At 39.3% G+C, this 26,977-nt stretch overlaps 1 long non-coding RNA gene across 3 annotated transcripts; it reads right to left on the bottom strand.

Moving 5' to 3' along the window:
* Positions 1-1,025: 1,025 nt before the first annotated feature.
* Positions 1,026-23,100, bottom strand: LOC113895008. 3 transcript variants are annotated; one of them, XR_003511738.1, is made up of 3 exons: positions 21,760-23,100; positions 7,839-7,932; positions 1,026-2,053 (listed from the first exon to the last, which is right to left on the bottom strand). It is a non-coding gene; the product is annotated as an uncharacterized LOC113895008 (long non-coding RNA). The 3 variants fall into 3 exon arrangements; XR_003511737.1 differs by lacking the exon at positions 1,026-2,053 and adding an exon at positions 6,743-7,743 and having other exon boundaries at positions 21,760-23,091; XR_003511736.1 differs by lacking the exon at positions 1,026-2,053 and having other exon boundaries at positions 6,743-7,932; positions 21,760-23,084.
* Positions 23,101-26,977: the final 3,877 nt, after the last annotated feature.

Genomic DNA, 26,977 nt, shown 5'->3' with positions numbered 1-26,977 from the left:
AGGATTGAGAAAAGATACAAATCTTTACATTCAGGAACATAAGGAACCCCAAGCAAGATGAATGAAATCCACACCTAAGATCAGATCAGATCAGATCAGTCGCTCAGTCGTGTCCGACTCTTTGCGACCCTGTGAATCGCAGCACACCAGGCCTCCCTGTCTATCACCAACTCCCAGAGTTCACTCAGACTCATGTCCATCGAGTCAGTGATGCCATCCAGCCATCTCATCCTCTGTTGTCCCCTTCTCCTCCTGCCCCCAATCTTTCCCAGCATCAGAGTCTTTTCCAGTGAGTTAACTCTTTGCATGAGGTGGCCAAAGTACCGGGGTTTCAGCTTTAGCATCATTCCTTCCAAAGAAATCCCAGGGCTGATCTCCTTCAGAATGGACTGGTTGGATCTCCTTGCAGTCCAAGGGACTCTCAAGAGTCTTCTCCAACACCACAGTTCAAAAGCATCAATTCTTCGGCGCTCAGCCTTCTTCACAGTCCAACTCTCACATCCATACATGACCACAGGAAAAACCATAGCCTTGACTAGACGAACCTTTGTTGGCAAAGTAATGTCTCTGCTTTTGAATATGCTCTCTAGGTTGGTCATAACTTTCCTTCCAAGGAGTAAGCGTCTTTTAATTTCATGGCTTCAGTCACCATCTGTAGTGATTTTGGAGCCCAGAAAAATAAAGTCTGACACTGTTTCCACTGTTTCCCCATCTATTTCCCATGAAGTGATGGGACTGGATGCCATGATCTAAACTCATAGTTAAACTGCAGAAAAGAACAATTGCACCAAGAACAAAAGAGAATGGGAAGTCTAAATAGGACTCTGAAAACCAGATGCATTTAGCAGAACTCAAGAAGCTTCCTACTCTAAAATGACAGTCATTGTCATCTATACATGCTCAGTTGTGTCCAGCTCTTGCAACCCCATGGACTGTAGCCTGCCAGGGTCTGCTGCCCATGGAATTTTCCAGGCAAGAATACTGGAGTGTGTTGCCATTCCCTTCTCCAGGGAATCTTTCCGACTCAGGGATAGAACCAGGGTCTCTTGCATTGGCAGGTGATTTCTTTACTGTCTGAGCTACAAGGGAATCCCCCAAAATGACAGTAGAGAAAGCAAAAAGAGCAACCGAGTATATATCCCTCAAAGTTACTAGTATTCTCAACATTGCTAAGATCTCATCATTTTGGAAGTGGGAGTCAAGTTGGGCCTAAAAAAGAAGGACCTAGTCACCCAGAGCCTTACAGCCAGAGGACTGCTCTTCTTGCTCTAGCAGAACCCTGGAGGTTTATTCCCTAGAGAGACTAGAACAGTGTTTTTCTTGACTGGAGGGCTCAGGGCACAGCTGAGGGCAGAACTGGCTACCACCCTGAAAACAGAAGGATTAAATGAAATGTTTACAAACTGGCTGCTGAGATACCATCAACCCCCACCAGCCTCCTGACTCTGAAACATTAGCAGTCAGGTTTCAAAGGCAAGGAAGGAGAAAGGAAGAATCTCTTCTGGGGAATCTTCCAGGTCTCATTAAAAAAAAAAAAAAAAAAACAATAGGCAAGATGACAGGGATTCCCTAATAAAATGGTTTAGACAAAACATTTTAAAATAAGCTCGCAGTCAATAAGCCCCAGACATGAAAACGGAACTCAGAACATATTGTTAATGCCCCATCCTTAAATGAGAGTGAGAGGCCAAGGATCACTATGAGATACTGAAGAATATGAGAGTCACCCAAGCCAACAAAACAGAAAAGAGCATTTCCAAGAAAACAGAGATCACACAAAGAGGAGGAAAATATTTTACAGTTGTTAAAAAGATAGATAAATAAGATGGTGTAGCCATAAAAGAATCTGAGTCTTTAGTAAAAGAACAGATGAGGAAAAGGAACTGTATAAGAAAAACCACCCTGTTTTTTTCTCTCCTGTGTCTCTCCTTTACTACTCACAGAGAATACTCACTTTTGATATTCTGATCACCAAACATGTGGAGGTTTTCCTCTACATCAGGCAACTCTCCATGACTTCAACTGGGTGTCCTATAGTTTAACTTCATACTGCCTGGAGATAGTGTCAGATGCCACAGGTTAAAAACTCAGTTCCACAAGATTGCCCCACCCCTCTTCATCTGTCAATCACAAGTAGTAGGTCCCTAGGTTACTTCTGTCCAGTTTGGCTACAAAATAGAAGTTCCCGTGATCCCCTTTTCAGGCTTGATTATTTCACTAGAGCAGCTCACAGAACTCAGGGGAACACTTACTTCTGTTTACCATATATGAAAGGATATGATAAAGGATGCAGATGAACAGCCATATGAAGACGTACACAGCGGGAGGGCTTGGAGTGTCTGAGAGTGGGACCATCTGTCCCCATAGGAGTCGGGGTACACTACCCTCCCGGTGTGGATTTGTTCACCAACTTGGAAGTTCTCTGAACCCATACTACTGGGATTTCTATGGAGGCTTCTTTACATGAAAGTGTAAGTGAAGTCACTCAGTCGTATCCGACTCTTTGTGACCCCACGGACTGTACCTTCCAGGCTCTTCCATCCATGGGATTTTCCAGGCAAGAATACTGGAGTGGGTTGCCATTTCCTTCTCCAGGGGATCTTCCCAACCCAGGGATCGAACCCAGGTCTCCTGCATTGCAGGCAGACTCTTCACCATCTGAGCCACAAGGGAAGCTCTTCTTTACATAGGCATGATCAATTAACTCCATTTTCAGCCTCTTTGCCCTCTCTAGAGAAGTAAGGGGACAGGGCTGAAAGCTCTAAGCTTCCAACCGTGGCTTTGTCTTTCCCAGTGTCACCACATAGAACAAAACATGCTTTAATCATTTAGAAAATTACAAGGGTTCTAGGAGTTCTGTGCCAGGAACAAGGGGCAAAGACTAATATATATACATTTCTTTTATCTCATAGAAGCCACTGGAAATTATAGACATGATAGAAATTAGAAGGACTTAAAGACAGAATTAAGACAATGAATGTCCCAGAAAGTATAGCAAAAAGGCAAAGTGATTTATTTAAAAATGAGAGAAAATTGTTAAAAAGTTAGAACACCAGCCCATCACATTCAAATTTCAAATTAAGAATAGATAGTCATCAAAAAATTAATCCAGTAACATTTTATAGAGCAGGCGTTCATGAATTTTTAGCATGAAAGGGCTCACTGAGTGCTCAGCACATGGATAAAAATAAACCCACACCGAGACACGGTTGTGAAATTTCAAAACACTGCAGACGAAGAGCTTCCACAGAGGGTGAAAAGCAGGTTACAAAGGATAAAGAATCAGAGTGGCATCAGGTGTCTGAAAAGCAACACTGGAAGCCAGACGGTAGTGAAATAGTGCCTTCAAAATCCTGAGGTAAAATTTTTTCCAACCTAGAATTCTATACTCTGTCAAACTAGCAACATTGGGAAGGGAAACACAGGGGTTTCTAAGACAGGAGTAATGTTTTATCTTTTAGGCTTGCTGGAGAGTACATATTACTCTTTAAGTCATACAGGTGAGTTCTATATACTATTTAAACTAATCTAGCACATTGTCAAAAGGAATAATTTTTAAAAATTAGCAACTAATGTTAATATTTGAACAAAATGTTAGAATTCGATGGAGTCAAATGCTGGGTACATGGATGTTGGTTATGTTATTCTCTGTAATTTCTTGTATATTTAATATATATTATGATAAAATAGATTTTTTAATTTATTTAAAGAATAAAGGTTTGGAGGGGAGATAATGTGGAAAAAGAGAGAATGAGTAATAGCTCACTAAAAGAACATTCTCTCTGTCCAAGATTATAAAAAGACTTCCTCATGGTAGGCTCTGATCTTTATTACCTTATCTTTGTCATTTTTATTTTATCTGCTGAGGACCTTATGAATCCCAAGCAAATGGACTCAGTGAATAGTCTATTCCACGTACAAACCACAACATAATCCTATCTGTCAACTTAAAGATCTCTTGGCTTTTTACATATGCTAATTCAAACTGCATGTTGATGCCTTTCTTCTTCTGATATTCTACACTAGAAACAGGAAGGCTGTCATGATCCATCCAGTGCTGTCATTATGTTCTTAGAGTTGACTACCTTGTATGGATGAGCTGGGCTCTAACCACTTGGTAGTAAGTTTCTTAGTAAGTTTCTATCTTCTTTTCCAGTATCTTCATTAGTATATTGATAATAGCGTCTGGTTTATAGAGGTTTTCTGAGGATTCATGTTAGCTATTATTTATTATCATTATTTACAAATGGCAGAGTTGTATTGTCATTTAAAAAAAGTGGTCATCATAGTTCTCTAATACTGTTACATAAATGCATAATGAACATTTTTACTTCAAGGCTAGATGTAAACATAGTCACATTGCAGACAGACAATAAAGTTATCCTAAAATGAATATAAATATGACAACACTAAAGATCAGTGTACAACAGTACTAAAAGGGTGCCAGAAATACAGAGCTGTTCATTAGTTTTGAAAGAATTTTGTTGGCATGGAGTTTTGAGTTTTTTTCCCCCAATGAATACTCTCAACCCTTCTTACAGTGCAAGGTAGTTGAAGGATAGCTAAGAACTTTTGGTTTGCTAAAAAATATATTACCAAAAAGGACAAAATGAATGAAGATGGCCTTGTCTCCTTGGAAACCAGTTCAGTTCAGTTCAGTTGCTCAGTTGTGTCCGACTCTTTGCGATCCCATGGACTGCAGCACACCAGGCTTTCCTGTCCATCACCAGCTCCTGGAGTTTGCTCAAACTCATGTCCATTGAGTTGGTGATTCCATCCTACCATCTCATCCACTGTCATCCCCTTCTCCTCCTGCCTTTAATCTTTCCCAGGATCAGGGTCTTTTTCAATGAGTTAGTTCTTTTTCAGTGAATCAGGTCTTTTTCTGACAATGAGTCAGGTCTTTTTCAATGAGTCAATTCTTCATCAGATGGCCAAAGTATTGTAGCTTCAGCTTCAGCATCAGTCCTTCCAATGAATATTCAGGATTGATTTACTTTAGGATTGACTGGTTTGATTTCCTTGCAGTCCAAACCAAAATCATAATTATTTCTACCAAACAAGTATGGTTTGGCTGAAGTCTTAAAAAAGTAGGGTAGCTTAAATACTAAATTTCCTAGCCAGTGGTTGCTCATAACAGGTTGAAAAGATCACAAGACTGATCAAAAATAATATTAAATGCAGCATTTAAAAGATCAAGTAAACTTCATATAAACACATTGGTAGTATTAAAATTTGTCATGAGTTCATGTTGTCTTAATTTTAACTTATAATTTCTGCCCTTTGACTGTCAGTAAAGCATTCCCGAATTAACTCTAAAATTATAATGTTGTTTAAACTTGAAAATGTATATAGTATATCAACCTGAAGGCATCAATTATAGAGTTCAACATTAGTGAATTTTGGTGCTAAATCTGGAATAATTTGGTTATGATCCTGATTACATCAGAGGACAAGATTAAATGAACTCTTGTCCTTTCTAACCTGTGCAATCATAGGACTTATTTGAGTTTGAGCTACACTGTAGTTAAAGATGCAAACACAAAATGCATTAAAAATTTTTCCAAGCCTATTATCATTTTTTTATCTGCCCAGACTTCACTCATTCTCAATCTATAAGACTCAGATAAAACTGACACCACCCAGGCCTAAGTCATGACTCAAGAGAACAAAAAGAATAGCCCATCCTCTTGGGCAAGAGATTGGTTCCCTCACTGGAGCTATTGAGAAAAAGATTCTCTTTATCTGCTGAAGTTTCTAAACCATGAGGATGTAAGTTCAGAGCTGCTTGTGTGTGTGTGTGTGTGTGTGTGTGTGCGCGCACGCGCTCAGCCGAGTCTGACTCTTTGCACCTCCATGGACTGTATGGCCTGCCAGGCTCCTCTCTCCAAGGAATTTTCCAGGCAAGAATACTGGAGAGGGTTACCCTTTCCTACTCCAGGTAATCTTCCTGACCTAGGGATCAAACCTGCGTCTCTCTCATCTCTTACTTTGGCAGGCGGATTCTTTACCACTGCACCACCTGGGAAAACCTCAGAGCTGCCTCCTGGGATTGCCTGCCTTAGAATGAAGGTAACTCTGAATAAAACAGAGCAGATCAAAGGAGTAATGTAATTTTTTTTATTGGAATATAGTTGCTTTACATTAGTTTCTACTGTACAGCAAAGTGTACATATATGTATAGATACAACTCCTGTTTTTTGGATTTCCTTTCCATTTAGGTCACCACAAAGCACTGCATAGACTTTCCCATCCTATACAGTAAGTTCTCATTAGTTATCGATAGTGTATACCTGTCGATAGTGTATCAATAGTGTATAAGTGTCAATTCCAATCTCCCAACATTTGAATCTCTGTATCTGAAATAGATCAAATCACAAACTTCTAATTTCACAAATGAAGAAACAAGACAAAGACCAACTCTAAGGGAAACAAAAGATTATGAAGGAAAGAAGAAAAAAATTATAAAATGCTACAGGGATCTGCTGTGAATGACTTTAACATACTCATGATAATGTAAATAATGAATATTGCAATATAATTATATTAGTTGGATGCGAGGATGAGAAGAAAGAGAGATGAACCAGATAATGGTGAAACAATACTAAACCTACCACATAAGGAAGTCAATTGATAATACTTAAAGCTGCCAAATTAAAAAGCAGCAATATAAACACATGATTCTGAAATATGGCAAAAAATACAGAAAGAGTGGAAGATTTAGAAATCCTTCTTGTGTGTACTTGGTAGTCTTTTTTTTTTTTTTTTAAAGTATTTATTTATTTGGTTGCATTGGGTCTTAGTTGCCGCTCCCAGAATCTTCACTGTGTCATGCGGGATCTTTCATTGAGGCACACCGATTCTCTAGTTGTGGTGTGCAGACTCCATAGATGCCGAGTATAGGCTCTAAATCAAGCAGGCTTCAGTAGTTACAGCAGGAGGGTTATCTGCCCATGGCATGTGGGATCTTACTTCACTGACCAGGGATCAACCCGTGTCTCCTGCATTGCAGGGTGGATTCTTAAACACTGGACCCCCAGGGCAGTCTCAGTAGTCCATTTTAATGGGAGTATTCACATCTTTCAGTTCTGCAAAACGTTCATGATTTCCCTATTTGATTATTTTCTTCCATTCATTTTCTGTTATCTCTATTTCTTAAATTCCTGTTATTCTGATGGTGGACTTCCTAGATGGTCCACAGTCCTCTGATTCCAAAACCTTTCCTTCCTTCTTACCTTCTCATTGTCTTTTTGCTCTGCTTTCAGAAAGATGTCCTCAACTTATCTCTTTATCTTTCGATCCTTTATTTTTTTTTTAATTATACTCTTATAATTTGAATTTTTATGAGCTCTTTTTTGTTCTCCTTATAGATGATAGACAGACAGTCACCCTGTTCTAACTTTATGGCTACTGCACTCTGTCTTGTCGATCTGGGATACAAAAGACAGTGTTTTTATTTCCTTCCCTTGCCTGCGTTCATCTCTTCAATGCTGCTTTTGTCTGATTGTTTCCATCTTTGTCTTTCACACAGAGGCTCCCCTTAGATACTGAATGAATTTTGGTTTTCTAAGAGTGCAGGGACTAGAAGGCTGAGGGCAGGCTCTGAGCACCTCTGGGTGGGTGGTTTGGGTAGCCCATGTCATTGAAGGAACCCTGCTGTCAGGATCTCGAAGCTGGTCAGATTCCCCAAAGATGATTTTTCCATTCCTAGGCCTGGGAGGTAGAGGTTTGGAAGCTAGTGTTCTAGGAACCAAGGGTGAGAAGATAAGACGGTTGTTCTTAGAATTTCATATCTTAACATTCACTTAATTCTACTGTTTTAAGCAAGGTACCAGTACCTTCGATTTTGCTTGGTGTTCTCCTTTTCAAAAATCCTCTGTAGAATAAACTTGCGATCTTCTGTACTGGTTGGGGAGGCACAGGTTGCCCATTCTAGAGAGTAGGGAGGAAGCTCTGTGACAGAGAAGTGTCCAAATGCATCCCATAGACACTCAACTCATTCTCTTGTTTATAGCCTCGCAATTAACACATTTCAAAAGCACCTAATGTCAACAATTTTGAGCCCTGGGGAATTCTGAAATGTAAATTAATTGCTTCCTGACTTTGCCTAAAGTTCCTTTCTAAAGTCTTAATAGGCAGTTACCACTTTCAGTCTGCTTCTCAGTTTCTAGAATTTTCTTGTGTTAACTCCTCTTCTATCCTCTTTGTCATTATGGATTAGTTCTTCTTTTTAAATCACTGTCATTTTGATGATATTATAAAAGGAAGCAAACACAAGTACATATATTTGATCCTTTATCTAGAGGTCTAAACTCAATTTTTCATTATTTTAACTATTACAGCAAGCACCCTAAAGCTATAGGTATTAGGTTTATATAAAATATCCAAAGGTAGATAGCATTTAAGTGGTTTAGATTTAAGCAAATCATGGACACTCTTATTTGGTCTCACAAATTTTTTGGCTTTTACAACAGTTCGTGCATTTCTTAAATTGACTCAGAAAAAGTTCCCCTCTAATTTTCTAGATCCTAAAACTGATTTATTCTGTACATAATTTCCTCTATATTTTGAATTCGATAGGAGATTGTTTCACTAACAGAAGATAATATTTTCAAATCTATTTTCATCAAAATACTTGTATGTATATATATTTACATATACCTCTATATTTCTTATGGCATATAAACAATAAGCAAGCTCTTAAAACTGTATTTTCCCTTCATTCCCCATTCTATTTTTAATGATAAAAACAAAAATAACATTAATTATTTATTTTGACAGTAGCATATTGTAAAGCACAGCTACCAGGTACATCTTAGTATACATTCAACTTCACAGAACTTATGGGATTATCTCTGGTGGATGTTAAGCATCTGGATATCAAATACAGATGAATGTTTTTGTGTTTCTTTCCATGTCTAGCACAGTGAATTGTACCTCAAACTTGCACAATAAATGATCATTGAAGTGCAACTGATATTCAGTATAGTGACCATGAGTCAGGATTACATATGAAAAATCAAAACTTCAGCAGTCTCTAGGTAATTTTTACCAAAAATTTTGTACCAAAAATGATGATGATTATTTTTTTCTTTCTAAAGAACACCAAGAGGAAACAGTTTGGACTATGTAGTGATTAGGTGAGATGACTGAGCAGAATGTCCAACAAGATTGTATAATTAGTCAAATTTTATATTTAAGCTGATTTTCTAAAATTTAATTGCTTAGTTTAAATGCTTGCCTCTTTGATGCTTTCAGAATCTGTTTATAAAGGACACTGGAGTGCTTGGTGTACATTGCACATTATCTCATGTGTTCCTTGTCCGTACCAGGAAGCAGAACCAGTATTATTTTTTCCTTTCTGAGAGTGAAGAAGCCCAGGGGTCACCTGGCTGGTCAGGACTTCTTTGTAAAATAAGGACCTCATTTAAAGGAAACATTTTCAAAACTGTTTATTTACTCCATGGTATTGTCCAAAAGAGTCCTGTGATTCTGACAAAATTTGGTTCTCTAAAGAAGGATATCAGTCAGTTCACTTGCTCAGTCATGTCCCACTCTGCGACCCCATGGACTCCAAGAAGGATATCAAGAAATACATAAAGTTTTTATCTAATCTGAAGCAAAATTTGTCACTAAGAACTAGATTATAAATCCTTACAAGGTAAAGACTATTCATTTTATCTCTCATATTTCTTCATCACCCTAAACCACTGATGGACATAAAATAGATGTTCAATGCCCTTGTTGGCTGACTAATTAACAGCAGTTTCCGAATGGGCTTATCTTTTCCAATTTTAAATGAACTCTATTGAAATTTACTGCCTGGGCAATGTCAATTTGTTACTTCATTGAGGAAGAGCTATAATTCACATTTCTACTGGTTGGCTAAGTCTTCCAAAGTTGTTTAGCAAAATGAACTTGGAGTTCAATCAGCTCAAAGGTTAGAAAAGTCAGTAAGAGTCTTTGTTTATTATTTCATTTATTATTTTACTTATTCTGCCTATTCTGATGTTCCAGAATTAAATGAACCCCAATTTTGCTTGTATTTAGAGGCCTGCATTTTATTTGGAAAAGAAGATCCTTCCCATTAACAACTTACTACACTTTCAATATATACCAGTATAAAATGTGCATTTGTACTCTCTCCATCAGCAAACAGCAAACTTCTTTGCCAAAAGAACAGCTCAGAATCAGGGATATCTGATTCAGGGCCTCGCTGATCTTCAAATCTAAAATTAATTAATCATGTTCTGGTACTCATTCTACTGTTCATGTAACTTTTAGATGATTGCACCACATTTAAATAATTATACCTCTGTCTGTGAAATAGAAATACCACCTCATGAATAGTTTCAAGGAATAATAAAGAAAATGCATTTTAATACTAAAGTACATCTGTGTGTATAGACGTAAGGAGTCATGGTTGATTAAAGAAAAAAAAATGATCAGGTATCAAACTTATGTGGCAAATTATTAGATATTATAAAGAAGGTTGAAATTCAGCCTTAGAAAGAAATATGCTCCTTTAATTTTTCCCAAAATTAGGTAAAAAGCTTTCTTTATAAAATTTTAAGCTATTTAGTCTTAACTATTTAATAAAATATGTTTACATCATATTAAGTCAACAGTAAGAATCTTGTCAGCCATCTTTGCTTTGGTAAACAAGGCTTCCAGAATTACTGAACAATCTACTTATACTTATCTTAATCTTTCCAAATACACACAGCTGTTGTGTTTAAGAGTGACAAGTTACCATTATGGCCTAATTACTGGTACCAGCTCTAGACATATGCAAATTATTTATAACAGAATAAAATTGCCTTGGTACAGATAAATTCTACAGCCCTCTCTTTTTAAATCTTTATTTTTTTAGGAGAAATGTATGCTCAGCATCAGAGAAGTAAAAATTACAGTTTCTAACTCTGCTTTGTTTAAATGTGTTTGCAAATATTCCTTCTGTGTGGATTTCTAAACATCCCCTTCATTCCCCTGCAACACACACACATTTGGACAGATTTTGCCATTGCAAAATAAATCTACACAATTATAGTAGCACTAGATGTTTCAAAATACTTAGGGGAACTGATACAGATCATAGTTTTCTTAGAAATTGGTTTGTACAAAGTTTTTATACTTTACTGATCTATCATTTGGTTTGTTGTTGTTCAGTTGCTCAGTCGTGTCTGATTCTTTGTGACCTCATGGACTGCAGCACACCAGGCTTCCCTGTCCATCACCAACTCCCAGAGCTTGCTCAAACTCATGTCCATTGAGTCAGTGATGCCATCCAACCATCTCATCCTCTGTCACCCACTTCTCCTCCTGCCCTCAAACTTTCCAACCATCAAGGTCTTTTCTAATGAGTCAGTTCTTCGCATCAGGTGGCCAAAATATTGGAGCTTCAGCAGCAGTCCTTCCAATGACTATCCAGGGTTGATTTTCTTTAGAATTGACTGGTTTGATCTCCATGCTGTCCAAGGGACTCTTAAGAGTCTTCTCCAGCACCAGAGTTCAAAAGCATCAATTCTCCGGTGCTCAGCCTTTTTTATGGTTCAAATCTCACATGACTACTGGAAAAGCCATAGTTTTGACTATAGGGACCTTTGTCGGCAAGCTGATGTCTCTGGCTGTCTAAGTTTGTCATAGCTTTTATTCCAAGAAGCATCTTCTAATTTCATGGCTGTAGTCATCGTCCACAGTGATTTTGGAGACCAAGAAGAGAAATCTGTCACTGTTTCCATTTTTTCGCCCATCTATTTGCCATGAAGTGATGGGACTATATGCTATTATCTTTGTTTTTTGAATGTTAAGTTTTAAGCCAACTTTTTCACTCTCCTCTTTCACCTTCATCAAGAGGCTCTTTAGTTCCTCTTCACTTTCTGCCATTAGGGTGGTGTCATCTGCATATCTGAGGTTATTGACATTTCTCCCAGCAATCTTGATTCCAGCTTGTGCTTAAACCAGCCCAGCATTTTGCATGATGTACTCTGCATATAAGTTAAATAAGCAGGGTGACAATATGCAGCCTTGACATATTCCCTTCCCAATTTTGAACAACCAGTCCACTGTTGGATCTTACTAAATATGGTAACATCATATAGGATCTTCTTATAATTATCTATTGAGGTTTCTGGATATATGTCATAGGTATTAAAGGTATTGATATTTAATATCCATCATTAAAGCAGACAGAAAAAATAGCACTGAGGAGGAGTCAGCAATGATCAAAAGTATTATCTGCACTACAATTTGAATCAGTAGACTCTGATCCTAGTCTCTGATTCATTAGATTTGATCCAAAGGGTCATATATTTATCTTGACTTTTAACTTATAACCTATAGAGTAGTAAGACTAATTGTGGCTCATTTTATAGGATTGCTATGATTTTCATTTTACTCTCTTATTCGTTATTTTCCAAACTTTGAGTGAAGTATTTTTATATACTCAGGATTCTAAAGCATTGACAAATCAACATGTAATCTATATATTACATTTTTTCATAACACTGAATTTTACTGTAGGTAGACACCATGAGCTATTTAGATTGAAAATATTTGGGGTGATTAACATAGTCTGGATTTGCCAGTGACGATGACTTTCAACTTAGTTTCTGAGTTTTTAAGGATAAAAACTGTGTGATTGTTTTCTCCCTTTTTCTTCTTGAAACGGATTTCCCCCTATACTTAGAGGAAGTGTAAGCTTGGAATTAAATCAATAAGTTTGACTCCTCTTTCCAGAATACTTTCAATCCATTGGTTACACTGTCAGCTCTGCCTTCAGAACACGTCCAGAATCCCACCACTTCTCTTCAGCTTCACTGTTAACATTCTGGTCCAGTCTCCCATCTGGGCAATTGTAGTAACCTCCTAACCAATGTGGGCTTCCCTCATAGTCCAATCAGTAAAGAGTCTGCCTGCAATGCAGGAGACCCAGGTTCACTTCCTGGGTCGGGAAGATCCCCTGGAGAAGGAAATGGCAACCCACTGCAGTATTCTTGCCTGGAGAATCCATTGGGTGGAGGAGCCTAGCAGTGCTACAGTCTATGGGGTCACAAGAGTTGGACACGACTGAGCGACTAAGCACACCTAACTGATATACCTACATCAAGGCTTGCCTCCTATAATTTATGTCCAATATTAGAGTGATTTCTTCTAAAATATGACACACTGTCTCCTTTTACTGTTCAAAATCCTCTAATAATTTCCGATTTCATTCTTTCCAAAGTTCATTAGCCTAAAAACTCTACGTGAGCTGGACTTTATACTTTTCTGACCTCATTTCCTATTTTCCTCTCTCATCGCATTGCAGCCCCCTTGGTTTCCTTGATATTCCTCAAACACATCAAGTTCTTTTGCACATGATGTTCTCTTTGCCTTCTGAATACTGTTCCCTGAGATATTTTCATGGTATTCTCTTTCACTTCCTTCAGGTCTTTGCTCAAATGCCTAGCAAGCATTTTCTGACCATCTTCTACAAATAACCATGTATTTCTTTATACACAAATGTCTACAGCGGCTTTACTCACGACATCTCTCAAATGGATACAACCCAAATGTCCCTCAGCAGGCGAGTGCATAAACAAATGGTGGTATATCCATAAAATGGAATACTACTCCGAGGGGAAACGAAAGAACACGTTGCAGACACGTGCAACAACACTGACGGATCCCCACTAAGTTTATGCTAAGTGAAAAACCAGACCCAAATGAATACATGCTGTTTGTAGGAAATTATGCCAAAAGTAAGACTAATCCATCATGTTAGAATGCAGAACAATTGCCTGAGATTGGGCGTAGACATAGGACTGACTGAAAAGTGTGTTAGCAAGACTTTGAGTGGGGAGATGCTTTTATCTTGTAGCTATGGTTTGAGTGCCTATGTGCTCAGTACTGTCCAGCTCTTTGCGACCCCATGGACTGTAGCCCATTAGGCTCCTCTGTCCATGGAATTCTCCAGGCAAGAATACTGGAGTCCATTTCCTCCTCCAGGGGATCTTTCTGACCCAGGGATCAAACCCATGACTCCTGTGTCTCCAGCACTGCAGGCAGATTCTTGATCACTGAATCATCGGGGAAGCCCAGTGATGGCTTACTCAAGTATATATATATTTGTCAAGATTGTACAGTTAGAATGGGTGCATTTTATTGTACGTAAACTCTAACTCAATACAGGATTTATTTTTTAAAGGAGGCTTTATAAGAAAAAGAATTGTATCTATGGCTGAAAACTGTTTTTAATTATATAGCTTAGAAGAGAGGAGAATCTGAGGGTACATCATTGAAAGTTTTGGTTCATTTTTTCAAATACAGTTCCACTATGTGTTACAACTTAAAATGGCTGGTAAAAGCATCTGGTTAGCATGATAAGAAAGGTGAAGAAGTCACCACGAAATCAAAGCTATGATTCCTGTTAAGCTTCTGAGCTAGTACTGAAGCTCTGGTCCTTAAGAACATGAAAAGCAGTGTCCTGGAGATGCAATGTCACGAAGAATAAAATCCAAAAGGTTGGGCAGGTGGTGAAAGGGGGATAGTGCCAATACCAACCTAGCTCCTTTGCTGAGAACTCTTGTTATCTTGTTCTGTATTTATCTAGTGCCTGCCATATTTAGAAAAGATTAAATCAAAACTGTGAAATTAAAACATGATGAGTGACAGTTGTGAGAGACGACAGCTGTGGCATTAGACTTTCATCATGTCAGGCCTGAGATCTGTATTTCAGGTCACTGCTTTCCACTGGCACCAATCCTGAAGGACAAGAATTGTCTTTCTATTGGCTATTTACTAACCCACCTGTTGCTTCCACATGGTAAAAGATTAACAGGGTTTCAATGGGAAGGGAGCCATTTCAGAGGTCTGGGTTGAATAGGGTCTTCATAGAGCACTTACCCTCAGAAGGTTAAGCAAAATGTTATCTAATGTTATCAGCAATAATAATCAGATGTGATCTATTCCCATTCTAGATAGAGAAAACCTTTCAAATCATAGCACACGCTTCAAATGTACATCCACAGGGTTGAACAAATATGTATACTTTTTTCAGTTACGTGAAAAATGTATTTTTTAAAATAGATACACCTAGTATATAGTCAAATAAATCTAAAGTAATTACACAATTCAAGGCACAAATGGAATATACCTTATTTTTTCCTCTTCTTGATAAATGCATAATTTCATAGTCATGAAGCCATCCTCTTTTACAAAATAATTAATGATCAGTTAAATATTAATAATTGGATAAACCAACTATGGTACATCCATACAATGGAATATTATTGCAATAAAAAGGAACAAACTAATGATACATGCAAGAAAAGGGTAAATCTTAAATACATTATACTAAATGAAAGAGGCCAAGTTCAAAAGGCTACATACTGTTTGATGATATTTATATGGCATTCGGGAAGAGGAAAAACTGTGTGTAGAGAAAACAGATCAGTGATTACCAGAGGCTAGGGGGAAGGACTTGACTTTATAAATGAGCTTGAAGGGACTTTGAGGAATAATGGAATTGTTCTGTTTTGATTGTGATGGTGGCTGTGTGTCTGTATGCATTCATCAAATCTCACAGAAAAAATGCACTAAAAAGGCTAAAAATTACTGCATGTAAATTATACCTTAATATTTAAAAAGAGAAAAAAATTAATATTTTCATAGAACTATTTTCCCCCAAAATGTGTTTTAATATGAAGGAGCTACTAATGGTCATCACAGGGTGTTACAAATCTAAAAATCCTCATTAGATTTTCAGTGTACAAAATGAGTCATCAGGCTGTCCTATTAATAGAAATTGAACTGTGTGAATAGCAATATTTTAGTAAGGATATACGACTTATAAAGAGCTGTGGATACTGTTGTGGGTTGTAGTTGCTTTTTTTTTTTTTCCCTCCCCCTTTACATCTGTGTTCAGATGTAGTAAGTATAAGAAGTACTATATGTTTGAATTTTGCTCTTTTGTATTTTGTGAAATCGGGACACTTGATTAAAAGGGAACCGGGAACTTTCTACCAGATCACTCACATTTAGTTTTAGAATGCTCTATATATGTTTTAAATTTACCTTTGTTGAATTGTTTAAAGTGAGTAGATTGTGCTTTTTGTGCATATAAATACTAGTTCTCCAGCCTCCATATCCACTATGCAACAGCTAATACAAGCATGTGATGGAGAGAGACGGTTGAGAGTAGAAAATAAGGATTCTGAGAAGCTGTGTACCTCATTTAAATTAAATTTTATCAGTAGAACTCAAAAAGACACACACTTAGTGTTGACCAATATGAAGGCTTTAGGCTAATCTTTGCTTGCAAAGAAAAGATCACATTTAATCTGGCATAACAGAGACACTGTTTCTATTTTGTTGATCAGCCCGCTGGTAAACAGCTCTAATTAGAAACTTTGGAGTACTCTTCTTTAATCCCTTTAATACTGCAAGTATCATGAAAACCACAATGAGCCATTGGAGGCAACATAAAGAAGATTATTGGTGTCTAGGAGTATGACAAGAGTGATTCTCTCTTTTGTACCCCTTGGCAATTTGGATGGTTCCGAAGGGAAGAATGACTCAGCTTGAAACACAGGGCAATAATGATAGCTGAAAAAAATCAATTGAAGAAAGCTGAAAAGAACTTCATTACATTTCAAGAGTACATATTTTTTTAAGCTCGTCTTTTATCTTTAGTCACATATTTGCTCTTACCCATACTTCTTTTTTTTTTTTTTTTAAGAGTTTTACTCTTTATTTTACTTATTTATTTTTGGCTGTGCTGGGATTTTGTTACTGTGTGTGGACTTTGTCTAGTTGCGGTGAGCAGGGGGCTCCTTTTCATTGCTGCGTAAGGGCTTCTTCTGTTGCGGAGCACAGGTTCTAGAGTGTGGGCTCAGGAGTTGTGGTGCGTGGGCTTAGTTGCTCTGTGGCATGTGGAATCTCCCCAGACCAGGGATTAAATGCATATCCCCCTGCTCTGGCAGGTGGATTCCTGTCCACTGTACACCAGGGAAGTCCTCAAGAGTACATATTTTGTTCACTGTGAATGCAAACTACTATTTCAGGTTGTCCTTGTAGGGTGGCTGTAGGCAGTATGTGTCCTCCCCATCAATATTTTCCTAGTAGTTCCGTTCCTTTGGCTGGAAGCAATAGAAACCAACTGGGCCTAACTCATGGCCCCATAAAAAATAATTAACAATAAATTATAAGAAGATAGTAGAAAATAATGATCTAAAAAGAATAAGTTAAAAATAAACATTGAACTCTTACATTTTTAAATAAGTTAAAATTTGGAAGGATACTGGGTAGCTCTTAGGAAAAAAAGAAGAGTTAAATAATTGGGACTTGAGAAGACTGTAACTGGGGTTACTCTGGAATTCTCAACGGTGAAACGAACAAACAGAAACACCTGGCTGGTGTCTGAAATGACCACTGACATGACTCACCTTCAACCGCTTTCTGCATTTTTGAGACTCACCCAGATTTACATGTGAGGACAAAAAGTAAACAGTCACGTGTTTTAGCCTTGGGAGGAGGGGGGAAGGGAAACCCTGTGGTTGGCAGTCCTGCACAGAAGTGCTGGAGAGAATGAGAACTTGCTCAGAGGAATGGGGGAAAATGCATGCTGAGCAAACAAAATCAGCCGCCCACTACAAACTGTCAAAGGTTTTTAAAAAGACATTACTGTGTTGGAGCTGGCTCTCTGATCCTATTCTTATCCTTTCTTGAGGTTATAAGGATTCCCTTCACTTTCTTGCCCTGGTCCTAAGATGGTTTCAGTTGTAAGTACTTTTTTCCTTTATTTTAGGGCTTAATTTTTATGGTCAAGCTCATCTTTGTGGTAGAATTTTCTCTGACCCTGTACCACCAGTTGATTAAAACATGTGAGATTTTCTACATTTGTCTAATAGTATATTATAACTTAATTGTCATACTTAATAACTACTAAGCTCTTACTATGAACTCAGCATCGTGTAAAAAAGGGTTGCAAAGAAATCTGGTTTTGGAAAGAGTTCATTATCCAGCTAAGAGAATACAAGACAAAAGGGTGAAATAATAGCCAATAGGAGAGAATAGTTTATAATTATTTTATAAAATATGATCAGATTATTTTATAATACTTATGTTTAATGTTATTTTTCACATAATACATTTCTGTATATTGAAACCACTCCCTTCTCCAGGGGATCTTCCCAACCTAGGGATCAAACCCATGTCTCTAGCATTAAAGACATATTGAAAATGGGATTTCCATATCTACCTATTATGGATTGAATTGTGCCCCCCAAAGAGATATGAAGAAGCTATAACCCCTGGTATCTGTCTATATGATCTTGTTTGGAAAATCCTGTAGATGTAATCAATTTAGCCTGAGTTCATTAGGATGGGCCATCATCCAATAATCACTGATGTCCTTATAAGAAGAAATGTAGAGACAAGACCATAGGGACTATACAGTCCATGGAATTCTCCAGGCCATAATATTGGAGTGGGTAGCCTTTCCCTTCTTCAGGGGATCTTCCCAACCCAGGGATCGAACCCAGATCTCCTGTACTGCAGGCAGATTCATTACCAGCTGAGCCACCAGGGAAGCCCAAGAATACCGGAGTGGGTAGCCTATCCCTTCTCCAGTGGATCTTCTCAACTCAGGAATTGAACTGGGGTCTCCTGCATTGCAGGCGTATTCTTTACCAGCTGAGCTACCAGGGAAGCCCTTATAAGAAGACCTGTAAAAACAAGAGACACACAGGAAGAAGGCCATGTGATGATAGGGGCAAAGATAGGAATGATGCAGCTATAACTAACAAACACCAAAGATCCATGTCTATCACAAGAAGCTGAAAAGAGTTCTACTTAGTCTCAGGGAAAACATGGCCTTGCTGACACCTTGATTTTGACTTCTTGCCTCCAGAACTGTGGAAGAATAAATTTGTTATAAACCACTTAGTTTGTGGTACTTTGTTACAGCAGCCCAAAGAAACAAATTTACCCTACTGAATTTCTTCTCTTTTCCTCCAGCAACCCGAGCATAACTCTTCCCATTAATATAAGATAGCACTGCCCAAATTTTAATATACAAACAAATCACTTGGGGATCTTACTAAAGTATTGATTTTGATTCAGTAGTTCTGGATGGGACCTGAGAATCTGCATTTCTTACAAGTTTCCAGGTGATATGCATGCTGCTAGTCCAGAGACCACACTTGAAGAAGTAAGGCTATATGTGTACAGTCACCAAGGAGATGTCTCTTTCGGGTGTGGGTCAGATCTAGGCTTTTGGACACAATACTAACAGGGATGAAATGAAAAAACTTATTCAGTGAGACAAAAATAAAATGAGTAAATAAAATATTCAAAGAAAGAGAGTAAGAAAAATTTCAAAATAAACTTCCAGATTATTCTTCAATCATCTGCCATCCTCCCCATCCACTCCCCTCAAAAGATCTGGAATACAAAGATTTCAAACGTGCTTTCTGAATAAGTGAATTTATCAATACAATAAGAAGCTGATATTTTATGTGGTCACTTTTAACTTTATTTTTTTAATGGTGATTTCAAAAGCAAACAGTACAGCCTGAGAGATGAGTAAGCACCACAGTGAACACAGGCCAACCACCCTGCAGTTAATGACATTTTTATTGTATTTGGGGGCTGCTCTGGTGGCTTAGTGGAGAAGGAAATGGCAACCCACTCCAGTACCCTCGCCTGGAAAATCTCATGGATGGAGGAGACTGATCGGCTACAGTCCATGGGGTCTGAATGAGTCAGACACGACTGATCGACTTCACTTCACTTCACTTCTGGTGGCTCAGAAGGTAGAATCTGCCTGCAATGTGGGAGACATGGGTTCGATCCCTGGGTTGGGAAGATCCCCTGGAGAAGGGAATGGCAACCCATTCCAGTATTCTTGCCTGGAGAATTCCATGGACAGACAAGCCTGGCAGGCTACAGTCTTCAGGTTGCAAAGAGTTGGACATGACTGAGAGACTAACACTTAACTACTTATTGTATTTGGGAAGAGTGCCCTTTTGCAAAGGTACAGAGACTAACTTGCAGAGCTTTGCCAACTGCCTGTTCTTGAAACTGCACTGTCCTTCCGATAATGGTTCTTTAGGCCTAGGGTCTGGCCCAGGGATTAGAATCCTCTAATGCCTTATGGGTAATTCTGATGCAAAGTCAGGTTTGGGAAATACTGGTCTGAAATAACAAAATGTACTCAATAGGTCGGAGAAGGCGATGGCACCCCACTCCAGTACTCTTGCCTGGAAAATCCCATGGGTGGAGGAGCCTGGTAGGCTGCAGTCCATGGGGTCGCTAAGAGTCAGACACGACTGAGCGACTTCACTTTGACTTTTCACTTTCATGCATTGGAGAAGGAAATGGCAACCCACTCCAGTGTTCTTGCCTGGAGAATCCCAGGGACTGGGGAGCCTGGTGGGCGGCCGTCTCTGGGGTCGCACAGAGTCGGACACGACTGAAGCGACTTAGCAGCAGCAGCAGCACTCAATAGCTACTTCGTTTTATTCTAAACCCGAATTTCCAATTAAAAAGAAAAAAAAATCTGTTAAAACAAACATAATACTATATATAAAACTAATTTTAGATATAGGATTGCCTGGCATTAGAACTTCAATATCGACTTTAGAGCAGTGTGTTCTTGAGTAGAAAGATTTCTCCTGGTCTTAACAGAATAATATCTCATAGCCTCATCCTCTACCTGCTGCTGCTAAGTCGCTTCAGTCGTGTCCAACTCTGTGCGACCCCATAGCAGTTTACAAATCTAAGAGTACATCAGAATCCTTTACAGGCTGATTTCCAGACCCTAACCCAGGACACTCTGAGTTTGCAGTCTAGAGTGAGGTCTAAGAATCTGCCTTTTGACCAAATATCGCCAGGCACCCTCCATGCAGATGGCCGGTGGGCTACACCTGAAGAAATACTGTGTCGGTATTCCTCTCTGCGCTGAACCTCAGAGAGGAGGAAACCAGCATGACCGCTCAAGAATCCGGCTATTAGCAACGTAAATGGATCCCAGGACCTCCCAAAGGGTACTGACAGACTGAAAATGAACGTGGCATCTAATCAGGAAGCGAGATGGCAGATACGGACGTCTTTATGAAGCGTTCTCTGGCTTTTACAGTAAAGCCACTCAAGGTCCAAACAAACTGCCAAGTCCCAACCTGATCTGCGTCACCCTAGTTATGGGTGTGTGCCAAGGTCTCACACACTGAAATGATAACCTGCCCACACATGGGCCAAAAGAAGATGCGAGCTCCGTACGACCGAAGCAAAAATCTGAGTGGAGGTCATCTCTAAATCACCGTGGACGGACGCCGTTCGGGATTTGTTCCAACAAGCTTTTGGAAGAATTTCACCAGTGGACTATGGAGCCCTTCAAAGTCAAAGAAAACAAAGCCAGTTAATTCCCTGCTTCTTCGGGATTCAAAAGCTATAAAATCCGCCCTGCTCTGTTGCAAGCGCCGAGCCTGGTCTGCGCAGGAAGGGACTGGGGAGCAGGCGTCGGGGGGCGGGGGGGGGGGGGGAGCCGGGGAGGGGAGCCGTGCAGGCGGAGCGCGCGGACTGGGAAAGCCACCCGGCAGCGGCCGCGATGAGTCAGCGCTGAGTCACGCCGGGCGCTACGTGCGGGCCGGGCGGCCCGGCCGAATGCGCAGGCGTGGGCCCCGGTGCGCTCGGGTCTTCCTGGAAGACCCTCCCCGCGCCGCTGGCCCCCCCGCCCCACCCCGTCCCCGCCCTGGACCCCCGCGGTCACATACTCACCAGCTTGCACGCACAGCCTCCTCGCTCCGGCCTGGAGGCTTCAGCGCTGGAGTCACTGATGACAGTCGGTGACAGAGCTCCGGCGGATGCTTCAATCCCATGTGTTTCCTCAAGACCGAGATTCCAGTTGCTCTGGGTTTTTATTTATTTTTTTTTTTCGTATTTTCTGGTTAGTTTTTTTTTTTTCTTTTTCCTGGCAGGGGAGTAACACGCTTATCTTTTTATAGTTTCCAGTATTTTAAATGAAGCACAGGAAGAATGGATTAATAAAACATGTGTTGAAAATTATGCATCCGATGCTCACACTGCTTTGGAGTCTAAAATGATTATGATGGGACTGCAGTTAGAGCTCCGAAGGCTGGGTAAACTGGAGAAAAAGACTAACTCTGTTCTGATTTGCTTTTTTGTTGGTGGGGAAAAAAAATCTTTACCGGTTTGTCCAATCACCTTTCTAATAACTAAATTATTTTGAAGACTGGAGACGTGTTTGTTAGTGATTTGATACGGTGTTACCAGAGAATGGGGGAAGCATGTCTGTGTGTGACGTAGGATATTCCCCTGTCCGTATGGATGATATTTTGTTGGTCTTAGAAAATATGGCCATGATGGCATCAGTGCTGAAAGTAGATAGCAGGTATTACGTCATTAAGTGTAGCTAGTCAAGGAGATGGTCCTGGTGCAGATGGGGTAATTATTATTTAGGGGCTGTTTGAGGCTGATGATTTCCAAACAGGGTCAGACTGGGTCTTTAGAAGTTGTTGTGCCAGCTGTTGCCAGTTGTTTTGCTTCTTCAGGAGAATTATATCCCTCCTTATCCCCTATGTGCGTGTGAGATGATGCAAAACATTCGAGTGTTCTTGTATTTTGACAGCCTTTCCTGCAAGGAAGGAGACTGAAGTAATTAGAGGTTGAACTGACTCACCAAGTTTACAGAGAAGCATGACTGTTCAGTTTTTTAAAAGTAGGAAAAAGCTACCAAACTGAAAAAAAAATAAGGAAATATGAAAATATGAGAAATGATAAGAGCCCAGAAAAGCAAAATGGGTCGTATGGACCAGAAATGGAATCTAATAAACTATTCAGAGCCAGAGATATATGCTAGACGTAAAAAAAAAAAAAAAGTTAAATTATTCTCATATAAAATATCTAAAAACTTAACTAAGTTTATATAGGTCTCCTTCAACTTATAATGAGTTTGTGTCCCAAAACACCTATTGTAAGTAGAATATATAAATCAAAAATGCATTTACTCTTTCTAACCTACTGAACATCATAGCTCAGCCTAACCTACCTTACAGACTTCCCAAGTGGTGCTGGTGGTAAAGAACCCACCTGCCAATGCTGGAAATGTAAAGAGATGTGGGTTCAATCCCTGGCTCGGGGAGATCCCCTGGAGGTCATGGCAACCCACTCTAGTATTCTTGCCTGGAGCATCCCACTGACAGAGGAGCCCTGGCAGGCTACAGTCCACAGAGTCACGACTGAAGAGTCAAGAGTTGGACACGACTGAAGTGACTGAGCAACCTGTCTTAAACATGCTCAGAACACTTACATTAGCCTATAGTTGGGCAAAATCATCTAACACAAAGTCTACTGTATAATAAAATATTGACTCTCTCATGTATTGAATATGGACGGCAAAGAACAAGAGAGTGTAAATACACTGTGTAAGTTGTGTAAGTTGTATCACCCTTGTGCTCATGTGGCTAATGGGGGGGCTGCTGCTCACTGCCTCTGGAGTGTACACCTCATAGCTCATGTGCTTGGAAAAAGATCAAAATTCAGAGTACCATTTCTACTGAATGTGTATCACTTTCCCATCACTGTAAAGTCGAAAAATGATCAATTCAAACCATTGTAGGTTAAGGGATCATCTGTATATCATTTGATGTTTAAAAACATGTATATTATTCTGATTCTTTCTTATTATCTTGTCAACATTGATACTGCCTTGGCATTTATGGAATTGTTTGAAACCCAAGTTCACTTTTTAACAGCGTGAACTTGGGCTACATACTTAGCTTCACTATATCTTAGTTCCGTCCTCTGTGAAATGGAAGTTAAAATTACTATTTCATAGGCTTGTTAGACAAGATTAAAAGAGATGATGCTTAAAAATGGTTTTGCACATTGCTAGCCACATTTAAAAGACACATTAAAAAAAAAAAAAAAACTCCTGTAGATGAATGTTTGTATCCTATTGTCATTATTATTGAACTTGATTAACCTGTGGATTAGATCACAAAGAGGCAGTATTTTGTCCAGCTCATTGGACCAATAAAGTCTTTGGAACATACATCACAAACGCATTGACTCAGTGATCTTTCGCAAGATATTTGGGTAAGATTGTAAAACAGCTGGGTGAGTGTTTAGTGTTCTTTGGTTATGAGAGGAAAGAGAATGACTACTAAAAGAAAATGACTACAATCATCAGTTGGCTGCAAAGGTGATGCAAAATAGCCAAGCCAGAGCCCTTTTCTTCTGTCCTCAGAGAGAACAGCTTGGCAGAATAGTATGGCAGTCACTAGGCAAAGAGAATATAAAATTTTTCCTTTAAACTATAGATCAACCCCCATGATATAATTCATTATTTCACAGAGACAGAAACTTGGTTCTTTCCAAGTGTAAAGTAATGAGCTTAGCTATTAATGAAGGTTAACAGCCAATCTCCCATCAACCACTCCAAACAGTTCTGAGCCCTCTACTCATAAGATGTTACAGTCATTCTCTTGAAATAATAAAATAAATATTTCTTTTAGAATTACCCTCAAATAAAGCAACTGCTTTGTACATGATTGCAGTCCTACATTTACCAAATCAGGAGGTGAACATGGGCATGAAAGCAATTACATTTAATGATAGTTACTTGTTATAATGGCTTCCCATTTACTTCCTTTTGCTTATCTATTCAATATTCTCTGCAGTCTTCAGCATTAGATCCTGGAGACTGAAAAATGAACCTGACAGACAAGACCTAATTGTAGAAGTTATATTCTGGTAAGAAGAACAAACATTTTAAAAGCTAAGAAACTAACTAATTGAGAAAGTATCAAAAGTTGTCAAAAAAAAAAAAAAATAAGGACAATTCATAGGCTGCCATTTAGAATCCCAGAAAGAAATTGTTTATATAGTTAAATTAAAAAGACCTCTCAAAGGAGGTGATATTTAAGCTGGAGCCCCTAAAGTAAGGGCTTCCCTGATAGCTCAGCTGGTAAAGAATCCACCTGCAATGCAGGAGACCCCAGTTTGATTCCTGGGTCAGGAAGATCTGCTAGAGAAGGGATAGGCTGCCCACTTCAGTATTCTTGGGCTTCCCTGGTGGCTTAGCTGGTAAAGAATCCATGTGCAATGTGGGAGACTTGGGTTTGATCCCTGGGTTGGGAAGATCCCCTGGAGAAGGGGGAGGCTACCCATTCCAGTATTCTGGCCTGGAGAATTCTATAGTCCACGGGGTCTCAAAGAGTCGGACACAACTGAGCGATTTTCACTTTCACTTCACTTGAAGGGTAAGAAGTTTACGTAAAACAGGAGGAGTAACAACTCAGGCAGAGAGCATGGGGAACATGAAGACCTTGAGTCTGGAAGCACTTTGTTCAAAGAACAGCAATTGAGGGGATGAGTAACACGACATTAGTTTTGAGACGCCAGATTCTGCATAGACTTGAAGGCCAGAGTAAACCATCTGGATTATATGCTCAGTATGATTGACAACTGTTGAAAGGTTTTCAGCAGAGGGTTCCATGGTGTGATTTACATGGTCAGAAGACTACCCTGTGGCAAATGCATTGTAGGATCAGGAATGAAAGAGGGTGCCTTTAGCATCTGTGCAACAGTGGATAATGAACGCTAATATTGGGGCAGTGGAAATAAAAGGGGAGGAAACTTAGATATATGCTAGAGGAAGAAGAGCCAGAAGGAGCTGATGGACTGGAGCGAATCAAGAGTAAGAGGAATCATAGATGAGCTCTTTTCTGGGTGCAGAGCCTTTGGGGATTCACCAGGTCTTGGTGTTGTTTTCCTGCCAAAATTTAAAGTCAAGAGTTCTGACATGTGTGCTCACATGTACACACATACACACTTGTGAACACCCCTACTGCCACTTATGAAAATAAGAGTTCACACTGAGAGAAGTCAGTTCTGCTTAAGGGATGACTAAAAAGTGCTTAAACGAATGCCGCATGCTTAATGGCATTTATCTCTTCCTCTGTACTTTTATCCAGGCACAGAAGTGCAAGGTGCATAATACCCTACCCTCTCCTCTCCTCTCCTTTCCTCTTTGAATTTGTGTACTCAAATCCAGCTCAGTATTTATGCACAGGTAAAGGTCTATTTTCTCTATAACACCTGAATCAAAGGGATCTCACTGTCTGTGTCCAATCTGCTTGACCCTTGAAATTTGGCCTTGTCAAGTGGCTGTACCAGTGGTTTATGTCTCATAAATGCTATATAAATGTCTCTCCAACTAAACTTTAACCCTCTTAAGATCAGAGACAGATTCTCATATGCCTGTTATAGCACCCACAATATCAGCAATGTGTTCCGAACATAGGCGGGGCTCAATAGCAATGAATCACTGGCATTTTTATGTGGATGAAAACTTGGTGACCACCAAGTCTAATAGTCCACTTATTTAGTAAATAGATTAGGTCACAAAGTGATAGTTCTCTTCCAGATCATAGAGCTCGTAGAACATTTGGGAATTTATTTCACAAACATGTGATCTCAGTCACCTTAAGTGGGATCTTTTACTTCTGGACCTCTAATTCTCATTTAAAAACTGTAGGAGTTTACACCTTGAGATCTCAAAAGTTCTTTCAGGATTTTTTTTTTTTAAACCACAGTTTACTATCTATTTTTATGAGCCAGATACTGAAGTAGGCACTCTAAGAGTTGCTTAGTCAGGTCCAACTCTTTGCAACCCCACAGACTGTAGCCCACCAGGCTCCCCTGTCCATGGAATTCTCCAGGCAAGAATACTGGAGTGGATAGCCATTGTATTCTTCAGGGGATCTTCCCAACCCAGGGATAGAACTTGAGTCTCCTGCATTACAGGCAGATTCTTTACCATCTGTGTCACCAGAAAAGCCCAAGTAATCACTATAGACTTGCTTTTATTTAATTCTTGTAAAAGCAATTTTGTGAGGTGAGGTGGCACTATTTGCATTTTCACCGATCAGAAAGCAAAGAAATAGAAAGTTTAGGTAACTTGCCCAAGAGT

The sequence above is a fragment of the Bos indicus x Bos taurus genome, chromosome 7 (genome assembly GCF_003369695.1).
Source record: "Bos indicus x Bos taurus breed Angus x Brahman F1 hybrid chromosome 7, Bos_hybrid_MaternalHap_v2.0, whole genome shotgun sequence".
In the NCBI taxonomy this organism is placed as follows: Eukaryota; Metazoa; Chordata; class Mammalia; order Artiodactyla; family Bovidae; genus Bos; species Bos indicus x Bos taurus.
The sequence above is the reverse complement of the archived record's forward strand: the minus strand, read 5'-3'. Positions and strand labels throughout refer to the sequence as shown.